Here is a 12,261-nt window from a genome sequence, read left to right on the forward strand (position 1 = left end):
TAGCACTGCCGAAGCTCCTGCCACCACTATCATTGAGGAAGCTCACCAGAGTCGCTGGAGGCTGCCGTTGCTCACTCTGGTTCTATTTTGAGTTGCGTAGCCGTGTTTTTGGCCGCTGGGGACAGTGTTGTGGCTGCCAGAGTTACCGTCAGAGCTGCCGCTGCTTCGTTCCTAGTTCTTTTTTGTGCAGTAGGTATTTTGCTCTGAAAACCTCTCTGTTTATTCTGTTATAGATTATCGAGTTTTGCATGACAATTTTATGTCAGGGTTGAGTTACTGTTATTAGCTGGTGCCCTTGAGGCTGTTACTGCTGCAGAACATAGTCGGAGTTAACGTCGTTGTTTTCGAACCAAGGGTAAAAGGTTTCCTTTAACGCGTTGGTTCGACTTTTCGAGGTAGGGGATTGTTTTAAAGTTAAAATATTTTGGAGTTGAATACTTGATGAGTTTAGTGAATTAATGCAAATGAATTAATATCTGTGATTGAAATGATTTTCTACTGTGATTGAAGTTGTGGCTGAATTGATTATTGATTTGTCTATTTGTTGAGTTTCTGACGAAAATGACTTAATATGTTGATTTTGAACGTTTGTTTAAAATTGGTTCTTATTGATTTTGAATGATGGATTTGGAAATGTTAATTTGAAATGTTAGTTTTGATTGAGTAGAGGTTGAAAAGAGGGGACCCATGACAGGTGGCAAACTCTAGTTTTTAAGGGAGGTGTTGCCGAAATTTTTCAAAGAATTTTGAAGAAGTTTTGGTTGTGATTTCAAAAATGATTTAGATTTAAGTAACTTTAATAAAAGAAGTATGTTTTGAATGTTTTTGAAAATTATTAAAGAGAATTGGATTCTTATGATTTGTTTAACTTGTGGTTTTAAACTCATTTGATTTCTAAAAAAGATATTTGATTAACTAGCCAAACAATTTAAGTGGTGAATTCAATAAACTCAAGGGTTTGGGAATAGGAAAGTGAGTTTAAGATTTTTAACGAAATTGAACATAAGAGTTAAGAGGAAGAAAGTTATTTTAAGAAATATGATGAAAAATGTGTGGTGTTGATTTGGAGGCGAGTTTAGTGAGTTATTTGGAGGTTGTCTTTGAAATTGAGGTGTGATTTAGTGATAATTGGGTTGTTTGAGATTTGGTGATGATTCTGGTTAATTATAGTGATGTGGGGTAATGACTGTGATTGATGACGTTAGTTGTGGTATTGATGACAAGATTCGTGATGAATGAGACATGATTGAGAATGATGTGGATATTGATGAATTATAATTGAAATATTCATATGGCTTATTTATTTGAATTATCTGAGATACGAGTTTTCCTGGGTAAAGTAACATAGCATGCCACCACGTGTTCCAGGTTGAGACTCGATACTCGATTGACCCTACGATGTATGGTTGACCGGGCACTTATAAATTTCCGGGAATGGTACCCCCATTGAGTGATTTGATATATATATGAGAAAAAGCTATGCATAGACTTATGGCTGCTCCGTGGCCGGCGTTCAATGCCAACAATGCTCCCCTCTTGGGGCGTTGAACGCCGAGTGAGGGCTTCTTCACTGGCGTTCAACTTTAACACTCCATCTGGAGTGTTCTGTTTTCACTGCTGTGAATTCTGTCTCTTGACTGATGCACATGATCATGACTCTAACAACTAAAAGAAAAACAAAATAAAATAAATAAAGTTGAGTAAAGTTGGGTTGCCTCCCAACAAGCACTCTTTTAACGTCACTAGCTTGATGTTCAGCTCCTTACGGAGGTGAGTATGAGCTCAGATTTTTGCCTTTTGCAATGAATCTTCTTCCTGTCCTCTCATGAATGAGCTCCAAAGGTAGGACACGACTCACTGTGTGTGGTAAGACTGGCTTCTTATTGAAGACAACTATCATGCCAGGTGAGAGGCATTCAGTAGGAACTTTCTTATCCCTCCAGCCTTTAGGTACTTTCTTTTTCGTACCTTTGTGCTTAGAGCTTGTTGGTGGCTGCCCAACACCAAACCTAGAATTGATGTCTGGGGGCTCTGCAGAGCTCTGCACAGAAAGAGAGGGTTGGCACACTAGGTGTTGCAATGTTATCTCTCTTTTATATAGAGACTTAGGATGAGACATCTTTAATAAGATGTGATCCTTCCCTAACTTTAGGGTTAGTTCTCCCATAGCCACATCAATTATAGCATTGGCTGTGGCTAGGAAAGGTCTTCCAAGAATGACACAATCATCCTCATCCTCTCCTATGTCTAAGACAATGAAGTTTGCAGGGATGTAGTGGTTTTCAACTTTAACCAAGACATTCTCTACTAAACCATATGGCTTCTTCATGGTCTTGTCTGCCATCTCTAAAGAGATGTGCGCAGCTTGTACCTCAAGGATTCCCAACTTCTCCATTACAGAGAGTGGCATGAGGTTGATGCTTGACCCTAGGTCACACAGAGTCTTATCAAAGGTTATGGTGCCTATGGTGTAAGGAATCATAAAGCGTCCAGCACCTGGAAGCTTCTAAGGTAGCTCTTGTTGAACCAAAAAATGGATTTCTTTGGTAAGTAGTGGAGGTTCTTCCTCCAGAGGCTTTGTACCAAATAACTTGGCATTCAGCCTCATAAGAGCTCCTAGGTATCGAGCAACTTGCTCTTCCCTAGTGTCTTCATCCTCACTTGAGGATGAATAGTAATCAGAACTCATACACTGTTGGTGCACGAAATTGTGATCACTACAACTCAAATAATCCCTAGTAATGGCTCCAAAGACTTGGGGCTCAATACCATGGCATAAACACAACTTCGCACAACTAACCAGCAAGTGCACTGGGTCGTCCAAGTAATAAACCTTACGCGAGTAAGGGTTGATCCCACGGAGATTGTTGGTATGAAGCAAGCTATGGTCACCCTGTAAATCTTAGTCAGGCAGACTCAAATGGGTATAGATGATGAATGAATAAAACATAAAGATAAAGATAGAGATACTTATGTATATCATTGGTGAGAGCTTCAGATAAGCGTATGAAGATGCTTTCCCTTCCGTCTCTCTGCTTTCCTACTGTCTTCATCCAATCCTTCTTACTCCTTTCCATGGCAAGCTTATGCAAGGGTTTCACCGTTGTCAGTGGCTACCTCCCATCCTCTCAGTGAAAATGTTCAACGCACCCTGTCACGGCACGGCTATCCATCTGTCGGTTCTCGGTCAGGCCGGAATAGAATCCATTGATTCTTTTGCGTCTGTCACTAATGCCCCGCCTGCTAGGAGTTTGAAGCACGTCACAGTCATTCAATCATTGAATCCTACTCAGAATACCACAGACAAGGTTAGACCTTCCGGATTCTCTTGAATGCCGCCATCAGTTCTTGCTTATACCACGAAGACTCTGATCTCACGGAATGGCTGGCTCGTTTGTCAGGCGAGCACTCAGTTGTCAGGCGATCAACCATGCATCATGTATCAGAAATCCAAGAGATATTCACCCAATCTAAGGTAGAACGGAGGTGGTTGTCAGTCACACGTTCATAGGTAAGAATGATGATGAGTGTCACGGATCATCACATTCATCAAGTTGAAGAACAAGTGATATCTTGGACAAAGAACAAGCGGAATTGAATAGAAGAACAATAGTAATTGCATTAATACTCGAGGTACAGCAGAGCTCCACATCTTAATCTATGGTGTGTAGAAACTCCACCGTTGAAAATACATAAGAACAAGGTCTAGGCATGGCCGTGAGGCCAGCCTCCCAATGATCTAAGATAGCATAAGAACAAAGATAGCTACCAAGATGTCTAAATACAATAGTAAAAGGTCCTACTTATAGAGAACTAGTAGCCTAAGGTTTACAGAGATGAGTAAATGACATAAAAATCCACTTCCGGGCCCACTTGGTGTGTGCTTGGGCTGAGCAATGAAGCATTTTCGTGTAGAGACTCTTCTTGGAGTTAAACGCCAGCTTTTATGCCAGTTTGGGCGTTTAACTCCCATTTAGGTGCCAGTTCCGGCGTTTAACGCTGGGAAATCTAAGGGTGACTTTGAACGCCGGTTTGGGCCATCAAATCTTGGGCAAAGTATGGACTATCATATATTGCTGGAAAGCCCAGGATGTCTACTTTCCAACGCCGTTGAGAGCGCGCCAATTAGGCTTCTGTAGCTCCAGAAAATCCACTTCGAGTGCAGAGAGGTCAGAATCCAACAGCATCTGCAGTCCTTTTCAGTCTCTGAATCAGATTTTTGCTCAGGTCCCTCAATTTCAGCCAGAAAATACCTGAAATCACAGAAAAACACACAAACTCATAGTAAAGTCCAGAAAAGTGAATTTTAACTAAAAACTAATAATAATATACTAAGAACTCAACTAAAACTACTAAAAACATACTAAAAACAATGCCAAAAAGCGTACAAATTATCCGCTCATCACAACACCAAACTTAAATTGTTGGTTGTCCTCAAGCAACTGAAAATCAAATAAGATAAAAAGAAGAGAATATGCAATGAACTCCAAAAACATCTATGAAGATCAGTATTAATTAGATGAGCGGGGCTGTTAGTTTTTTGCCTCTGAATAGTTTTGGCATCTCACTTTATCCTTTGAAATTCAGAATGATTGGCTTCTTTAGGAACTCAGAATCCAGATAGTGTTATTGATTCTCCTAGTTAAGTATGATGATTCTTGAACACAGCTACTTCATGAGTCTTGGCCGTGGCCCAAAGCACTCTGTCTTCCAGTATTACCACCGGATACATACATGCCACAGACACATAATTGGGTGAACCTTTTCAGATTGTGACTCAGCTTTGCTAGAGTCCCCAATTAGAGGTGTCCAGGGTTCTTAAGCACACTCTTTTTGCCTTGGATCACAACTTTATTTCTTTCTTTTTCTTTCTCTTTTTTTTTCGTCTCTTTTCTCTTTTTTTTTTCGTTTTTTTTTGTATTCACTGCTTTTTCTTGCTTCAAGAATCATTTTTATGATTTTTCAGATCCTCAGTAACATGTCTCCTTTTTCATCATTCTTTCAAGAGCCAACATTCATGAACCACAAATTCAAAAGACATATGCACTGTTTAAGCATACATTCAGAAAACAAAAGTGTTGCCACCACATCAAAATAATTAAACTGTTATAAAATTCAAAATTCATGCAATTCTTATCTTTTTCAATTAAGAACATTGTTTATTTAAGAAAGGTGATGGATTCATAGGACATTCATAACTTTAAGGCATAGACACTAAGACACTAATGATCATAAGACACAAACATGGACAAACATAAAGCATAAATTTTCGAAAAACAAGAAAATAAAGAACAAGGAGATTAAAGAACGGGTCCACCTTAGTGATGGCGGCTTGTTCTTCCTCTTGAAGGTCTTATGAAGTGCTTGAGCTCCTCAATATCTCTTCCTTGTCTTTGTTGCTCCTCTCTCATGATTCTTTGATCTACTCTAATTTCATGGAGGAGGATGGAATGTTCTTGGTGCTCCACCCTTAGTTGTCCCATGTTGGAACTCAATTCTCCTAGAGAGGTGTTCAGTTGCTCCCAATAGTCTTGTGGAGGAAAGTGCATCCCTTGAGGTATCTCAGGGATCTCATGATGAGAAGGGTCTCTTGTTTGCTCCATCCTTTTCTTAGTGATGGGCTTATCCTCATCAATGGGGATGTCTCCTTCTATGTCCACTCCAACTGAATAACAGAGGTGACAAATAAGATGAGGAAAGGCTAACCTTGCCAAGGTAGAGGACTTGTCCGCCACCTTATAGAGTTCTTGGGCTATAACCTCATGAACTTCTACTTCTTCTACAATCATGATGCTATGGATCATGATGGCTCGGTCTAGAGTAACTTCAGACCGGTTGCTAGTGGGAATGATTGAGCGTTGGATAAACTCCAACCATCCTCTAGCCACGGGCTTGAGGTCATGCCTTCTCAATTGAACCGGCTTCCCTCTTGAATCTCTCTTCCATTGGGCGCCCTCTTCACAAATGTCAGTGAGGACTTGGTCCAACCTTTGATCAAAGTTGACCCTTCTAGTGTAAGGATGTTCATCTCCTTGCATCATGGGCAAGTTGAATGCTAACCTTACATTTTCCGGACTAAAATCCAAGTATTTCCCCCGAACCATAGTAAGGCAATTCTTTGGATCCGGGTTCACACTTTGATCATGGTTCTTGGTGATCCATGCATTGGCATAGAACTCTTGAACCATTAAGATTCCGACTTGTTGAATGGGGTTGGTGAGGACTTCCCAACCTCTTCTTCGGATCTCATGTCGGATCTCCGGATATTTACTCTTTTTGAGTGAAAAAGGGACCTCGGGGATCACCTTCTTCAAGGCCACAACTTCATAGAAGTGGTCTTGATGCACCCTTGAGATGAATCTCTCCATCTCCCATGACTCGGAGGTGGAAGCTTTTGCCTTCCCTTTCCTCTTTCTAGAGGTTTCTTCGGCCTTAGATGCCATAAATGGTTATGGAAAAACAAAAAACAATGCTTTTACCACACCAAACTTAAAAGGTTTGCTCGTCCTCGAGCAAAAGAAGAAAGAAGAGAGTAGAAGAAGAAGAAATGAGGAAGAAGGGAATGGCTTTGTGTTCGGCCAAAGAGGGGGAGAAGTGGTGTTTAGGTTGTGTGAAAATGAAGGGGTGAGGAAGGGTTTATATAGGAGAGGGGGGCTCATGGTTCGGTCATGTATGGGTGGGTTTGGGAGGGAAAGTGGTTTGAATTTGAAGGGTGAGGTAGGTGGGGTTTTATGAAGGATGGATGTGAGTAGTGAAGAGAAAGATGGGATTTGATAGGTGAAGGGTTTTTGGGGAAGAGGTGTTGAGGTGATTGGTGAATGGGTGAAGAAGAGAGAGAGTGGTGGGGTTGGTGGGGATCCTGTGGGGTCCACAGACCCTGTGGTGTCAAGGAAAAGTCATCCCTGCACCAAATGGCATGCAAAAACACGTTTTGAGCCAATTCTGGCGTTAAACGCCGGGCTGGTGCCCATTTCTGGCGTTTAACGCCAGGTTCTTGCCCTTTCCTGGCGTTTAACGCCAGTCTGGTGCCCCTTTCTGGCGTTAAACGCCCAGAATGGTGCCAGACTAGGCGTTAAACGCCCATCTGCTAGCCTTACTGGCGTTTAAACGCCAGTAGGTTCTTCCTCCAGGGTGTGCTATTTTTCTTCCTGTTTTTCATTCTGTTTTTGCTTTTTCAATTGATTTTGTGACTTCTCATGATCATCAACCTACAAAAAACATAAAATAACAAAAGAAAATAGATAAAATATAACATTGGGTTGCCTCCCAACAAGCGCTTCTTTAATGTCAGTAGCTTGACAGAGGGCACTCATGGAGCCTCACAAATGATCAGAGCAATGTTGGAACCTCCCAACACCAAACTTAGAGTTTGAATGTGGGGGTTCAACACCAAACTTAGAGTTTGGTTGTGGCCTCCCAACACCAAACTTAGAGTTTGACTGTGGGGGCTCTGTTTGACTCTGATTTGAGAGAAGCTCTTCATGCTTCCTCTCCATGGTGACAGAGGGATATCCTTGAGCCTTAAACACAAAGGATTCTTCATTCACTTGAATGATTAGTTCACCTCTATCAACATCAATCACAGCCTTTGCTGTGGCTAGGAAGGGTCTGCCAAGGATGATGGTTTCATCCATGCACTTCCCAGTCTCTAGGACTATGAAATCAGCAGGGATGTAATGGTTTTCAATCTTCACCAAAACATCCTCTACAAGTCCATGAGCTTGTTTTCTTGAGTTGTCTGCCATCTCTAATAAGATTCTTGCAGCTTGCACCTCAAAGATCCCTAGCTTCTCCATTACAGAGAGAGGCATGAGGTTTACACTTGACCCTAAGTCACACAGAGCCTTCTTGAAGGTCATGGTGCCTATGGTACAAGGTATTGAAAACTTCCCAGGATCTTGTCTCTTTTGAGGTAATTTCTGCCTAGACAAGTTATCTAGTTCTTTGGTGAACAAAGGGGGTTCATCCTCCCAAGTCTCATTTCCAAATAACTTGTCATTTAGCTTCATGATTGCTCCAAGGTATTTGGCAACTTGCTCTTCAGTGACATACTCATCCTCTTCAGAGGAAGAATACTCATCAGAGCTCATGAAGGGCAGAAGTAAGTCCAATGGAATCTCTATGGTCTCATTTTGAGCCTCAGATTCCCATGGTTCCTCATTGGGAAACTCAGTGGAAGTCAGTGCACACCCACTGAGGTCTTCCTCAGTGGCGTTCACTTCCTCTCCTTCCTCTCCAAATTCGGCCATGTTGATGGCCTTGCACTCTCCTTTTGGATTTTCTTCTGTGTTGCTTGGAAGAGTACTTGGAGGGAGTTCAGTAACTTTCTTGCTCAGCTGTCCCACTTGTGCCTCCAAATTCCTAATGGAGGACCTTGTTTCAGTCATGAAACTTTGAGTGGTCTTGATTAGATCAGAGACCATGGTTGCTAAGTCAGAGGGGTTCTGCTTAGAATTCTCTGTCTGTTGCTGAGAAGATGATGGAAAAGGCTTGCTATTGCTAAACCTGTTTCTTCCACCATTATTGTTGTTGAAACCTTGTTGAGGTCTCTCTTGATTCTTCCATGAGAAATTTGGATGATTTCTCCATGAAGAATTATAGGTGTTTCCATAGGGTTCTCCTAGGTAATTCACCTCTTCCATTGAAGGGTTCTCAGGATCATAAGCTTTTTCTTCAGATGAAGCATCCTTAGTACTGCCAGGTGCATTTTGCATTCCAGACAGACTTTGAGAAATCAAATTGACTTGTTGAGTCAATATCTTGTTCTGAGCCAGAATGGCATTCAGAGTATCAATCTCAAGAACTCCTTTCTTCTGACTTGTCCCATTGTTCACAAGATTCCTTTCAGAAGTGTACATGAATTGGTTATTTGCAACCATTTCAATTAGCTCTTGAGCTTCTGTAGGCGTCTTCTTCAGATGAAGAGATCCTCCAGCAGAGCTATCCAAAGACATCTTGGATAGTTCAGAGAGACCATCATAGAAAATACCTATGATGCTCCATTCAGAAAGCATATCAGAGGGACACTTTCTGATCAATTGTTTGTATCTTTCCCAAGCTTCATAGAGGGATTCTCCATCCTTCTATCTGAAGGTTTGGACTTCCACTCTAAGCTTACTCAATTTTTGAGGTGGAAAGAACTTTGCCAAGAAGGCATTGACTAGCTTTTCCCATGAGTCCAGGCTTTCTTTAGGTTGTGAGTCCAACCATGTCCTAGCTCTGTCTCTTACAGCAAAAGGGAATAGCATAAGTCTGTAGACCTCAGAGTCAACCCCATTAGTCTTGACAGTGTCACAGATTTGCAAGAATTCAGCTAAGAACTGATGAGGATCTTCCAATGGAAGTCCATGGAACTTGCAATTCTGTTGCATTAGAGAAACTAATTGAGGCTTAAGCTCAAAGTTGTTTGCTCCAATGGCAGGGATAGAGATGCTTCTCCCATAGAAGTCGGGAGTAGGTGCAGTAAAGTCACCCAGCACCTTCCTTGCATTGTTTGCATTGTTGTTGTTTTCGGCTGCCATGGGTTCTTCTTGTTTAAAGATTTCTGTTAGGTCCTCTACAGAAAGTTGTGCCTTAGCTTCTCTTAGCTTTCGCTTCAAGGTCCTTTCAGGTTCAGGGTCAGCTTCAACAAGAATGCCTTTGTCTTTGTTCCTGCTCATATGAAAGAGAAGAGAACAAGAAAATATGGAATCCTCTATGTCACAGTATAGAGATTCCTTGAGGTGTCAGAAGAACAGAAAAATAGAAGAAAGAGGTAGAAGAATTCGAACTTAATCAGATAGAGTTCGAATTGTGCATTGAGAAGGAGTGGTACTCCATAAATAGAAGGATGTGAGAAGAGGGGAAGAGAATTTTCAAAAATTAATTAAAAAGATTTTAAAAACATTTTGAAAAATTGATTGATAATTTTCGAAAACTAAAAGTGGAAAAGGAATCAAGTGATTTTTGAAAAAGATTTTGAAATTAGAGTTTAAAAAGATATGATTGAAAACTATTTTTTTTGAAAAAGATATGATTGAAAAGATATGATTTGAAGACAATTTTAAAAAGATTTGATTTTAAAAATTAATGACTTGCCTAACAAGAAAAGATATGATTCAAACATTAAACCTCTCTCAACAGAAAAGGCAACATACTTGAAATGTTCAATCAAATCATTAATTGTTAGCAAGTATCTTTGAAAAAGGAAAGAAATTGATTTTGAAAACATTTGATTGAAAAGATTTGATTTGAAAAAGATTTGATTTTGAAAAACTTTGAAAACTTGAAAGAAAATTGATTTTGAAAACAAAATCTTCCCTCTTGTGCCATCCTGGCGTTAAACGCCCAGAATGGTGCACATTCTGGCGTTTAACGCCCAAAACTCTACCCTTTTGGGCGTTAAACGCCCAGCCAGGCACCCTGGCTGGCGTTTAAACGCCAGTCTGTCTTCTTCACTGGGCATTTTGAACGCCCAGCTTTTTCTGTATAATTCCTCTGCTGTATGTTCTGAATCTTCAATTCTCTGTATTATTGACTTGAAAAGACACAAATTTAAAAATTTTTTTTTTGGATTTTTAATAAGAATAATCAGAATGCGACTAAATAACAATGCATGCAAGACACCAAACTTGGCAGTTTGCATACTACTGACGCTAATGAGAATGCATATGAGACACATAAACACTCAAGTCAAGAGAATTCAAAGATCAGAGTAAGAAATAATCAAGAATTACTTGAAGATCCTTAAGACACATGAATGAATGCATGCAATTGACACCAAACTTAAAATGAGACACTAGACTCATAAAATATTTTTGGTTTTTATGATTTTGAAGAATTTTTTTTTTGTGTTTTTTCGAAAATTATATGGGAATAGAAAATGAAGGTTTCAGAATTCTCAGTTTGGATTCCAGGAATCATTGCAATGTTAGTCTAAAACTCCGGTCCAGGAATTAGACATGGCTTCACAGCCAGCCAAGCTTTCAAAGAAAGCTTCGGTCCAAAACACTAGACATGGCCAATGGCCAGCCAAGCCTTAGTAGATCATTGCTCCAATAGCAAGATTGATAGAAATCAACAAGCTCTTGTGATGATAGGTTGAAACCTCGGTCCAATGAGATTAGACATGGCTTCTCAGCCAGCCAGATTTCAGCAGATCATCATGAAACACTAGAATTCATTCTTAAGAACTCTGAGGAAAAATACCTAATCTAAGCAACAAGATGTACCGTCAGTTGTCCATACACAAAACAATCCCCGGCAACGGCGCCAAAAACTTGGTGCACGAAATTGTGATCACTACAACTCAAATAATCCCTAGTAATGGCTCCAAAGACTTGGTGCTCAATACCATGGCATAAACACAACTTCGCACAACTAACCAGCAAGTGCACTGGGTCGTCCAAGTAATAAACCTTACGCGAGTAAGGGTCGATCCCACGGAGATTGTTGGTATGAAGCAAGCTATGGTCACCTTGTAAATCTTAGTCCGGCAGACTCAAATGGGTATAGATGATGAATGAATAAAACATAAAGATAAAGATAGAGATACTTATGTATATCATTGGTGAGAGCTTCAGATAAGCGTATGAAGATGCTTTCCCTTCCGTCTCTCTGCTTTCCTACTGTCTTCATCCAATCCTTCTTACTCCTTTCCATGGCAAGCTTATGCAAGGGTTTCACCGTTGTCAGTGGCTACCTCCCATCCTCTCAGTGGAAATGTTCAACGCACCCTGTCACGGCACGGCTATCCATCTGTCGGTTCTCGGTCAGGCCGGAATAGAATCCATTGATTCTTTTGCGTCTGTCACTAACGCCCCGCCTGCTAGGAGTTTGAAGCACGTCACAGTCATTCAATCATTGAATCCTACTCAGAATACCACAGACAAGGTTAGACCTTCCGGATTCTCTTGAATACCGCCATCAGTTCTTACCTATACCACGAAGACTCTGATCTCACGGAATGGCTGGCTCATTTGTCAGGCGAGCACTCGGTTGTCAGGCGATCAACCATGCATCATGTATTAGAAATCCAAGAGATATTCACCCAATCTAAGGTAGAACGGAGGTGGTTGTCAGTCACACGTTCATAGGTGAGAATGATGATGAGTGTCACGGATCATCACATTCATCAAGTTGAAGATCAAGTGATATCTTGGACAAAGAACAAGCGGAATTGAATAGAAGAACAATAGTAATTGCATTAATACTCGAGGTACAGCAGAGCTCCACACCTTAATCTATGGTGTGTAGAAACTCCACCGTTGAAAATACATAAGA

The 12,261-nt window shown here is 40.7% G+C and overlaps 1 non-coding gene across 1 annotated transcript; it reads left to right on the top strand.

Moving 5' to 3' along the window:
- Window positions 1–9,008: 9,008 nt before the first annotated feature.
- LOC130984423 (small nucleolar RNA R71) lies at window positions 9,009–9,116 on the top strand. Its single transcript, XR_009088361.1, has one exon. It is a non-coding gene; the product is annotated as a small nucleolar RNA R71 (small nucleolar RNA).
- Window positions 9,117–12,261: the final 3,145 nt, after the last annotated feature.

This window comes from Arachis stenosperma, chromosome 5 (genome assembly GCF_014773155.1).
Source record: "Arachis stenosperma cultivar V10309 chromosome 5, arast.V10309.gnm1.PFL2, whole genome shotgun sequence".
NCBI classification, from domain to species: domain Eukaryota; kingdom Viridiplantae; phylum Streptophyta; class Magnoliopsida; order Fabales; family Fabaceae; genus Arachis; species Arachis stenosperma.